This window comes from Strigops habroptila, chromosome 5 (assembly GCF_004027225.2).
Source record: "Strigops habroptila isolate Jane chromosome 5, bStrHab1.2.pri, whole genome shotgun sequence".
In the NCBI taxonomy this organism is placed as follows: Eukaryota; Metazoa; Chordata; class Aves; order Psittaciformes; family Psittacidae; genus Strigops; species Strigops habroptila.
Genome location: NC_044281.2, coordinates 34,382,534 through 34,395,392, shown reverse-complemented (window position 1 = coordinate 34,395,392; position 12,859 = coordinate 34,382,534).

Genomic DNA, 12,859 nt, shown 5'->3' with positions numbered 1-12,859 from the left:
GTCTTTGGTAAAAGCTCTGCACAAACTTTTCCTAATTGGGGCTCACTTGGGTCCCATGGTTTCGTTTTAGACTGTGTGGGTGGGAAAGTGATGCAACAATATTAAAAAAAAAAAAACAAACAAAAAAAACCACCAACAACAAACCAAACCCTAATGTATCAACATAAGCTCTTACCTCACCTGCTACATACTGCTGTTCTTTCCTTGTTTACATTTCCAGATGTTTTCTGGGCCCATGTTCCACATCTCAGTACATGGACAAAAGATGCTAAACACTGAACTTCCCACTGCTTCTATGAAAGTCTTCACAAAAGCACAAATCCATTCAGGCCAATTAAAGATTGAGAAGAGCCAAACCTATTTCTTCCTGTTAAAGACGGAAGGTATCTACAGCTGCCAGAGTTTCCTCCATTTGTTTGTAGATTACTACAAAGAGAAGATTGTTTTCCTGAGTAGCTTTTCTGTGAAGGACTAGCTTATTGAAACAGCCGCATCATTTCCTGCAGCCGTATGGAGTAGTATCTCCTTCAAACAATCTTAAGGTCATACAAAGTTTGAAATGGGGCTGTCAAGCTGTAGGAAAAAGATATAGTTGTTGAAGGGTGGCACAATGTGAAAGTGATGCCTTTACCCAGCATTTTTAATTCTGGGAGGTGGGAAAGGCCTCCAAGCTGAGTAAAGAAGGCCTGCATGGATGTCATCTGTAATAGCAGCTTGGAAGATGTGAACTAAAAAAACCCAACACTTTAAAATCTTCCGTCTCCTATATATCTAACTAACAGTATCCTGAAATAATCATACAGGATAGATGTAATCACAGCTAACACCCAGGCCTCACCGAAGACTCAAGAATAGGTTTACAGTGCAAGAAAAATAGTCGAGAGTTGTTATTATTCACAATGATCTAAAATGAAAGAAACCAATGCTTCACATTTGAAGAATGTGTTAGGCAGGATGCCAGGTAAAATTAAGTCCAAGTGCTTCACAATTTTAGACCCCTGATAGAATTTACAAAAAGCTTGTCTTTCACAACAAACTTGGTAGAAGCCTTGTTGGGGCATCTTTCAGGATTGCAGGAGACTATAGTATGCTCAGCAACTGCAGTACATGAACCAAGACAGCTGTCAAAAACTATAACTCACTGCAGGCTTAATCCGGCTTTCAGTAAATATTCGCTATGCCACTGCTGAAGATCATTGCTATGTCTATAGTGTTACTAGAGAAACATAAAAGCAGGATTCATTTTCTCAGGCAAACAATTCAAATATTTTAAGAAGCACCTTCCAAAGAGGTTTATCACAACTGCCAAATTAGAATACTCTTTTACTCATTAGAGGTCAGCTCTCAAGTGTTAAGCCTTCTCCCCGAGAAAGTGCGAGGGGAAGAACTCTTTCTTCTTTCTTTCACCTTTTTCCTTCCAGATTTCACACTGAGGTAAAATCTGTTTGTCCCGATCCAGTAATGAACCAATACAAGTTAATATTCAGCCTTATGAGCTGCATATCAAATTTAACTTAAAATTTAAGCTCCATTGTAACAGGGAAGAGGGGGAAAAAGGAAAAAAAAAAAGAAAAGAAAAAGGCTACTTTGTGGTCTAATCCAGGGAATACTAATTCATTAAAAAGAAACTCCTACATGCAGAAAAAGGAGAGAATGCATAAGTAACAGTTGCTACAGGGGTAGCCTGAAGCCATATGCCAGCAAGTTACTCTGCTTGTATATTATGAGAATTTTTATACATCTAATCAATAAGAAATGAGTAGTTACTATGGCAATTTCTACAGTACAAGGTACTTGTGCTGCAGTAGAGTATGTTCTAGAAGGACAAATACACTTACCACTCTGTTACGTAAATTTTTGCACCTTTTACAGTATTGCACTGCCATATGTAGGCTTGAGAAAGATGAGAAGAATAAGGTGAGAAGAATAAACCGAGTCATAAGATAGTGGTAGTTATAAAGGATGGCTTGAGAATTCATCAGTGACTAATAGGTGGCAGGTTAAAACAATCCACAAACATTCAAACAAATCAAGCAGTCCTTTTGCAGATCTTTAGCTTGATATCGCATATAACAAAACTAAGATTTCTCTGCTGTATTTCCCTTTGATTATCTTCCTTAGAGTTTAAACTGATGGAGCTAGAGTCTATTCTCTCTTATACCACCATCAATTCATACTAATATTGATTTCAAAGGATAGCAATACATTCTTCAGTACCTATGGCTGATTACAATGGATATATTCTCTTACAGCACAATACTCCATAACACTGTAGGGACTGCTGACTCTTACACAGAAAACAAGGATAAAACTTCACTCTCAAGATACATAATACTACAATAGAAGTGCAAGGTTCTTTAAAAAGGTTTGAAAATAATTGATCATAATAATCTCCATTAAATGCATAGAGAAAGTACATATGCCTCCTACAAAATCTTTATCCCAATTCCATCATATATTTTGCAGTATTTATTCTCCTCTCCTCTACCCCCTTCACTTCCCCATCTCTTTTCAAAATATAATTTTTCAAGTATTAGAACAAATAGGAAGGGACCAATGCCAAGGAGAAACCTATAAGCTACAGAGGCAGGTAGTTCCCTTGGAGAGTTCTGACAAGACAGACATCATGCCTGCATACAGAGGCAAGTTAAAACTCATCACAACTGCTGAAGATGGATCAATGCTTGTAGCACAAACCTGTTAAAAAGATGATCAGGAGAGAAGCCTAGGTAAATTAGCATTTGGACAACTTTAGATGAGAGAAAGAGGCACACACAAATGCAGGGCCCTAAGGGCACTTTAAAACCTCTGTTAACATTTCCTAGAATCCATATATGAATAACACATGGCAAATTTACATGTGTGTTCACTTCTGACAAATCTACACACCTGACTGAGGCCGAGACTTTGATGCCTTTTTTCAAATGATCAGTGCTGAGAACTGGAAGCTAAAGGTACTGGGTTCTTTTCCAAAGCATTCAAATACAATCGTATTTTTACTCATAAAATACTGACTCTAAAGTTATATTATAAAACCCCCCACCGATTCCTACATAGGAAGGCTCTGGGACTCATTGTAGTAGCAAAGACATGTCCCCAAAAACCTCACAGGTGGAAAATAATTAAAAGAAGAATAAGTACAAACTTTAATAATTATGCAGGTTCAAAAGAGATATTTGAAGTGGGACAATCCCTTTGAAACCTAAGGAGGAAAGAGAGACCTTTTTATCAAAAGAGAATAAACTTAGGCAAATCTTTTGAATGCTGGAAAGATAACGAATAGTTGTATACCACAGTCTAAGCTAATGCTGTGGTAATGTATAAGCATGCAAACACAAATCCAAAGCTCTAACAATGCGCAGAAACCCCCTTAAAACAAAAGGGGTCTCTAACAAGCCTACTCTACATACACCCTTATGAAGGAGCATACTAAGAGGCTGGGCTGCTCCCATAAAAGAGACTCAAACTTCACACTCTGCCTGCAGCCTGTGTACCACAGTAGTCAACAGTTAGCTGCTTGAAATTGAAACTGAGTCTGTCTGGATACACCTATCTTAGGGCTCTTGAAAGGACTCACAGTTGGACAAGAAGGGAGTTCAAATGGACTCCTTATTTTCTCCCAACTGTGTTTCCTCAACAGTACTCCCATTAGACGATTTCAAGACCATTTCCTTATTAAGACCAGCTACATCAGGTTTTCCACTGCAGAAAAAGGGAATGAAACACAAGTAGACTGGCCCAGAGACAGTCAACATCATAAAACTAGATTTGGAAAAGCCTTTATTCTCACCTCTTAGAGGTTTACTGGGGTCCTTCAAGCCACAGAGCAATTCCTCAGAAAATACCGTGTAATGCAGTTACAATGACATTGTTCAGAAGTTACAGTCTGTCCCTTCACTTCATCAGCTGGGTATAAGAAATAATATCCTTTTAAAATGAGCAAGATCAGAGAAGGAAAGATTTTTACAGCATTGTTTTCTTAACAGAATTGTTTCTTTCAGAAAAGCTTTAATGCAGTAACTTGTGTTTTAAAAGTCTATTTCTGTAGATGGGATACTTTACATCAAGCTGCTTCGTTTGAATCAATTGAACTGAGCAAGTCTGATACCTCCCTGGAGAAACCTTCAGCCGATCACATTTTAATTTGCACCAAATGTTTCCGTGTCCACCTCCATAAACTCATCCTGGACAGAACTTTCTTACAGCAAGTTGTCCTTTTAGCTAGCTCTGCAGACAGGGTTCTCTTTAAAGCACTGAAAATGGAAAAAAATGTGGCCTGTAAGGAAACACAACAGGAACTGACTATGCATCTAAGCTAGTTCTCGAAGTGGCTTTTCTGTGGAAGTGTTTCCAATGAACTTCAGCCAATTTCCATTTTACTATTTAAAGAGCCTTTCACTGTGATCTCAACGGATGTGCAATAGCACCAACTATTCACATCACAAAAGCCAAACCATTTTAGAAGGACAACATATTTCATTGTGCTGCACTGAGAGAACTGGTGCCTACTAGGAACTAGAAATTACACCCTGAAATAGAGAAAACACTATTTCTCCGATACAATGGTTAGGTCTCAAAAGAGAAGGTCTGAAGAGTATCAGCCACTCTTGGACAGCATATCCAAGATAGAGCACAAAATATGTCCTGTGAGTTATGAGCTCTCCACTTTCAGTATTTTACACTCCCCAGCCTCCTATTATCTAATATCTATTGTGTAATGTCCTATTTGTAGACTTCAGGCTGTGTGCTACTTATTTTTTAGCATCAGTAACAATGGTTTATCACTTATACTACCTTCCTTACCTCAGATCTATACTGCCCTTGCACTCTCAAGGAAAAAAAAAAAAAAAAAGCAATACAAAACCCAAACAAAACAATCCAGCCCCACACCACATAACCCACACTTTCAATGTGGTGGAGGATTTAACAAAGCAACTATCATAAGCACCTTGCAAGATCTCAGGTCTAAGCTGCAGCAACGACAATACTAAATATTACACTCAAACCAGAGCATGAAAGGATTTATTCTAGAATGAGTCACTGTTAACAGTTTAACGGAAAGTAGGACCTTACCACATACAAGTACTTAAAGAAGAAAACAGAAAAAAAAAATACCAAAAAAAAAACCCTTTACTGAGTCATAGTGGCAGCAAGAGAAGTTAATCCTCTTTATTCTACTGTCCTCCTGGGTCCAGAAAGGTTATTCTCATCCCCAACTCCTACACAGCTTTGTTCCAAGAAGCCTCATAGACAAGGATCCCCAATTACTTACAGTCATTTCTGAAAGATGGACTCCAAGCTACATAAAAACTGAAAATAAAAACAAATAAAGCCTAAGCATCACTGCTTTCCCACTGTATCTCGCAACAGCTGGGAACACTGGAGAAGGAGAACACCACAAAATGCTGCACAGGCACCTTTGGCCCTGTAGAAGCCAGTGTTACTGCAAATGGACATACTTTGGTAAAGCAAGTAGTCATTTGGGATGTGGGAGAAGAGACTTCTCTAAGGGAGGTTTCAATCAGCTACATACAAGAACATATAGCAAACCCCTCCATCTGCACATTTCAAGGGCATGGTAAGGAAACATGTCTTTTTCAAACGCATAGTAACATTTCAGATTATACAAGATGTTGTTTGAAATCACATTATACACACAACTGTCAGAACAAGGCCATAGTTATTGGGACAGAAGCAGGGAGAAAAGAATGGTACTCTGACAGAAACAGGGCATTTGCACCTTACTCTGGGGCAGGCAGAAGGTTTGGTTAACCCTGGGATTACCAAAATTGAACAATCTCTGTGACAACTTCAGCACAAATTTGCACAACCATGGAGTAACATGGACATCACACACCATATACCTTCAACAATGCAAAAGACAGGTAGGATTTACCAGCTCTACTTATCATACCCTTGCTTTCAATTGTCCTGTAAAAAGGAAATCTGCAGATAATCCTTCAGGACAGACTTAAGCAGGATAAAGTCCCATTCAAAGGGGTTACGTTCCTCTTTACTGCATCCAAAATATGAACAAATGCTCTGTCCTGGGTTCAGCAGTAGCGGTCATTTTTTTGTCCTTCTTAGTAGCTGGTGAAGTGCTGTGTTTTTGACTTTCGGCCTAGGAACAACGCAGATAACACCAATGTTTTTAGTTTTTGCTAAGTAATGTTTACTTCAATCAAGGACTTTCTCAGTCTCATGCTCTGCCAGGGAGGAGGGGAAGCCTGGAGGAAGCAGATAGGACACCTGACCCAAACTAGCCAAAGGGGTATTCCATACCATAGCATGTCATGCCCAGTATATAAGCTCGGAGGAGTCACCCGGAAGGCCCAGATCACTGCTTGGTTTGGGCTGGGTATCCGTTAGCAGGTGGTGAGCAATTGCATTCTCTCCCCTTGTTATTTCCCATATCCTAAAGCAGACAGCTTAGCAGATAGTGAACTACTTCTTTGTCTTCCCTTACTCCTCACAACAGGACTATATGTTACAATTAACATCTTCAACCCTCTTGCTTCTGAGCCTGCCCTCACTTAAGGCATAAGACTTTACCGAATAACCAGCTTCTGAATTCACAACTTCATTATCAACAGAAAATGTTCTTACCGTGCCAGGGCAGTACATTTCACACCAAACATCTGAAAGACCAAGAACAGAGACACAGAAACATTTGAACTAACCTAATTTCCTACTTGCAACAGGAAGAATTTTCACCCTCCCAACTGCCTATTCACTAAGCCCCTCCCTTCTCATCTTGTTGCTCCTGAGGCTCACCTGATGTTAGTTAGCGGCTCCTTGAGTCAATTTACTAATTCAGCAAAGAACTAAAAGGAAGGAGCAGGGAAAAGAGAGTGTGTGTTGTTGCATTAATTCAGCTGTGTTCCTAACAGCCTGATGAATGACAAGTCACATAACCTGATCGGAAAGGAAAAGCCAGATCAGGAACAGTTCAAGCCTAACTGTTGAACAATTAGGCTTGCATTTAGTGGATCGCTACCGACCTCAAGGTCTCTTTTCTCTGTTGCTGACCCCCACAGTATGACAGGATTATCCAAGGATATCTGTGTCCAATGCAGAACATATAGAACAAACCAGCAGAAAGCTCTTCAGAATTGCCTGAGCTTGGAAAGTTTCTCAAGAAGGACAAATTGCAGCAGCAGGATCCCTTTCTGTTTCAAGTGGAAATAGTCTATCCAAAATAGTTGTTTGCTACTGGATCAAGGGGCTATGAGGCACTGATGAGAAACCAGAGTGCAGAACTAACGAAAGGGAGATGGACGCTTTCCCCAAGTAGAAGACAGAAGAGGGCAGTTCTGCCAATTTTTCATGGCTTTCCCCCTTTATTCCCTTAAAAAAGAGGGTTGGGATCCCAGATGGTAAAGATGGGCCTCATCCACTCTGGGCTTTGACTGCATTCAGCTAGAGCTGGAAAAAGGATGATTAACTAGCACTGTCAGGTTGGCTTGTGGGAAGAAGAAAAAAAAAAAATTGCATTAAATCACCATTTTAGAGATGGGTCTGAGACTTTGGAGTTTTGGTTTTTTTTTTAATTACTAAAAAAGTGACTTAAGGCTCCCATTTTCCTCTGGCAATATTTACAAGACATAAAGTTCTTTAGTGCTCAATAGCTTGCTTGAATACCAAGTGATTCAGCAAGTTTTCCGTTCATCTATATTCATATTTTCAGCCACAGTGAAGAGAAGACAATAGAGGCCAGATATGAAGAGTCCAAACAGAGCTGTGTAGTCAGGCTTTCCCAGAATCATCCCAGTCTGTCAGGCCATAGTTCCACAGTAGTCAATAGTGGACAGTTTCCTATTCATGTTGCCCTACAGTTACAACAGTATATCAAGCAGCCCCTTACATTCACATAAACATGAGTCTTCCTGAAGACTAATGGTCTTTTCTGACAGTAATTAATTGTATAAAGGGCAGGGTGTTGTACCTTCAAGCCTCCAAATTCTGTTTTTGTTAGATCCCCAGTATATTGGTATGGTTCAGTATATTGCAGGACAAAGAGATTTTGTTAGATTAAGTTCAGTAAGTGACAGATGATACATTTCTTGAAAGTCACAAGCACAAAGAAATTGAGCAAAGAATCTGAAGCCTCCACATGAGGAGTGACCTGTTTGCAGAGATGAAACAACTTCAGAGGTTTCTGGAATTCTGGTATTGGAGGATGACAAACCTGTTACAGCTCACACACAATCATACTGGTCACACCTTTCTCAAATTCTTTACAGCAAGAAAATGGTAACCCCTCAGGGTAGCCAACAGCCATGAGGATCTCCATCTATCATTCCATGTATCATTCCTTGTTTGTTAAAGCTGACTATCTAAGATTATGCAATATCTAAGATGACTCATTAATTGTTTTCTGAAGGTTTCCAGCATTATTTGTCTGAGAAAAAGAATCTGTGAACAGTCTTCACCTAAGTGAACTGAATAACATAGCTATTAATAAAAGGAGCAAAGCGTCATGATAAGACACTTCATTTAGAACATGAGATTACATTAACAACTATACCATTCGCACCTAAAAAACATGCAAAGTAATGCAGCTCAATTCAGCACACACATAAATCTAAATGTGGCTAATCACATTAGTCTGTCCACACAAAATGAAATTAACTGTGAGTAATATTAACACAGATCAAACCGAGGAAAATTATTTGCAGTGCAATGTGAGTATCTATTTGAGCTGCACTCAGTTCTAGCTGGTTAGGAAGAGAGGACAAGGAAAATAGGACCCTTTCTTCTGCTCAGCAAGGCTGAAAGCTCAGCAAGATTTGTACATGCAGTAAGACAAATCATTCTCTATTTTGCAAATAGTGTTTTGTCCCTGAAGAACAGTTATTTGGTTTGATGCATTCCCATGACTTTCAGGGAACTACACAGAAACAAAGGTGCGTATGAAGACAGAACAATAACGAAGTCAGATGTCCTGGCATATTGATATTGTGCTCTCAGGTCACAAAGTAACTACATCTAATGGCACTTTACTTAGTAGAGATATATACAGTTCAGAAGCAGAAGACTGGCGAAGTCTGTGCAAAGACCAAAAAAGCTGTAATAGTTCATACCATCTGAGGGTGTGGCCGAATATACAATGATGTCCTCACTAAGGACTTAAGGTAAAGGCTGCCAGATGCATTTCCTAGAGGTAGACAGTTCAGCTAGAGGAACAGACATCAACAGTCATAAAGGCCTAGTGCCTCCTGAACACACATCAGCATTAATGTGTGGCATTGCTGTATATGGAATCAGTATCCCTAGCTAGTCATGCACTTTCACACTGGGGATATTAGTGACTATCTTAGGCTCTCTATTAAACAGTTATGCTTTCTCTACTTGTACGGATTAAGCAAGAAAGAAAGTTCCCAGTCTCCTCATGATAACACACAGAAAGTATAATTTGATGCCATGTATATTAATCAAATGAATTAGTCTCAGGAAACAACCACAGATCCCATGACAAATCCTTGTAATGCCAGAGACAAGGCCTAGTTCAGCAGGCTTTTCCTAGTCTGAGCTATAGTGAACAAATGGACCTTGCTAGAGCGTCTGGAAAATAGTGACCTTTGTAAGAGTAGATGCAAAGAAAGGTAACAAAAATGGGTTTAGTTTTGCACCAACATCAAAATTTGTTCAAGCAGGAACTAGCAATCAGGACAGATGACTGCAGCTATGCAAGACCCTCTTCTTTCTAAGGCCGGGAACAGAAAGAAATATCCTAGAGCATCTGAGCTTGGTAAGCCATTTTGCAGCGCTCTTCTGAATAAAACACAGTGAAATGGACTCGCCTTCTAGAGAAACTGAGCATGTAGATTGAGTACCAGCCAATAGTATGTTTATAAGCAACAGCCTGATTCAGCCAAGTAATTCTTTTTAGATATTTTTGTTGTTTAAATGAAGAGGAGAGAAGCTACTGGCAGCCTGCCATTGTAATGTGATATCTTGGCAGGAAAACACTTCGTTATATCACAACCATATGGTGGTGGAAAAGATTTTTTTTCTATAAAGCTCCTGTAATAGTCCATTCCCATTTTTAATGCAGCGTTTCTGCATTAGAAGAATATGTTTGCTTCTCAGTTCTATCACAAGAATTGTTAGTACATGACTACACTTTTACACCTAATAATAGCAAGCATTAAAAACATTACAGTTTCAGAGGTACGATTACCTCTTCTATTGTGAAAAGGTAAATGAGCACACTGATGGAATATAGCTTCTTTGCGGAGTTAACCCTGGTTACCCATAGCAAGGCATTCCTTCCCCCTCCCCTCCCCCGCCCTGTTCCATGGATGAGAATACTGTCCAAATCAGTTATCATCAAATGAGGTTTGGCATTCTTTGGGAACAGTGAGAACAGGAAGATATGTGGGAAGTTGTTGCTTTCATTTCTCTCTTCACCAACTCATCTCAATTCTAGGAATGACAACAATAAATAAATTCCCACAATATCTTCCTACTGCTAGTAGAATTCCAAAGCAAGTCAATGCTATAAGAAACTGAGTTTTTCACACGTTCTTAGGACAGGCTTCTACTCTAGTCCAGCCAACTTTAACTCTCTACATGTCTAGGAGTCAGCAGATACCAACATCAAGGAATTCAAATATTTTAGATACACAAGTCTGCAGGCTTTAACTTTCCTGTTGGGATAAGTCTGTTATCAGTATAAGGCTAGAAATGAGATTTTGGCACATGCATACTCATCAGAAGCCAGTACCAAGCATGTGTTACTATACTGCTCATGTTTCCAACTTTTGCAGTCTTCTATCTTTGCAACACAAAAATGAATAAAAGTACACAGAATTTCTTTTCCATTAACAGCAATCCAAACACCACCACAATCATCTCTGCACTCACTTTTTTTTTGCCAAAGAAACTGAAATACAAGTTAATACACAAAGGCATTTATCTAACAAAGCTTTCTCTAGCACAGCAAATAAATTTCCATTAAGGGTTCCTGAGGCTGATCTGTGCAGGACCCTAGTTCAGAAGACATGATACTCCTACAGCTTACTCTTGCCCAGACAACTCTGTTTCTACTTTCAGGAGTGCATAAAGCAGTGAATGGGTAGCTGGATTCTACTTCTTCACTGAAGTTCTTTGGCATGCTGTGGCTACACTGAAGTGCAATTATAGATTAAATAATGCCCCTGAATATTTCCAGACACTTAAATGTGAACATCTATGCAGTCAGGCAGATGGGATAGCTCCTGGCATGTTTCTGACCCACGCAAAAATGTATTCACTCCTAGAACTCCAAGGTGTGTGTTAGAGTCGTGATGTTCTAGGAGCTGTCCCCAACCACCAGTTCTTACACATGCGGAGTCCCGAATAGTTTCTAAGCATAATCACATGCTGTTCTGTGCCAGACAACCTTAAGGCCTTGATACTTCTGTAATTTCCAACAGGTTTAATTTAGTAGAAAATACATAAGCTAAGCAATTCCCATTGATTTCAGCCATGGACTGATGTCAAGAACTAGTTGTACTCCATGAGTGAAAGTAACATTCTGGCCTTCATTTGAATTTGCCCCAAGTCCTTCATGATATTGTTATTATCTGTATCATATATGTATGCCTAGAGAAACCAGATAATAACAGGAGTACTGAACTCTGGAATGAAAACCCATAGGGAGGAGTTTGTGAAAAAATGCTAGAATATTCAACTGCTGTGACTTCTGTGGTGGCAGCACTAAAGTTTCTGCACTCACTCACTCAGCAGAAACATTACCAGAACAGGTACAAATATGAGACTATTTCAACAAGTGGTCCATAACTTGCCTACGTTAGAATTCAATTTTCTCTACTTTCATATACCTTTATTGCACTTCTTGGAACATAACAACTAAGAGGTTTCTCTTTACGGCATGGAGCATAAGAATGTTATAAAAGAATATTTACAGCAAAACATCCTCAAGAATAATTTACATTACTGTTGGCTCTTTTGAGACACTTAGTGTCGTGGTTTGAGCCCAGCTGGTAACTCAGAACCACACAGCCACTCGCTCACTCCCCCCCTTTTTCCTCCCCCCGATCCCAGAGGGATGGGGAGGAGAATTCGAAGAATGTAACTCCCACGGGTTCAGATAAGAGCAGTCCCGCAACTAAGGTATAATACAAAACCACTACTGCTACCACCAATGATAATAATGATTAGTGAAATAACAAGGGGAGAGGATACAATTGCTCACCACCCGCCGATCGATACCCAGCCCGACCCGAGCAGTGATCTGGGCCTTCCGGGTAACTCCCCCTGGTTTATATACTGGGCATGACATGCTGTGGTATGGAATACCCCTTTGGCTAGTTTGGGTCAGGCGTCCTGTCTCTGCTTCCTCCCAGCTTCCCCTCCTCCCTGGCAGAGCATGAGACTGAGAAAGTCCTTGGCTGGAATAAACATTACTTAGCAACAACTAAAAACATCAGTGTTATCAGCATTGTTCCCAGGTTGAAAGTTAAAAAACACAGCACTGCACCAGCTACTACGAAGGAGAAAAATGACTGCTATAGCTGAACCCAGGACGCTTAGACTAACCCTATCTTTAGGGATTTTCCTTTTTAAAAATGCCCATGTCCCTTGATAAAGGCGTTCATGCTTTAGCCAGAGAAAGCACATCTTGCTCATCTGATGTATTATCAGATGTATTATCAAACTATCTGCTTTAGCCAGAGAAAGCACATCTTGCTCATCTGATGTATTATCTGATGTATTATCAAACTATCTGACAGCATAGTTTGCAGCCTTTAAAAGTATCCATATGCAGTAGTCAAAACATAGCATGCTTGCAGTCCCTTGGAATCTTAATTCCAAGTCTGTCTTACTTCCTGTCAAAACTTACAGAGTAAGC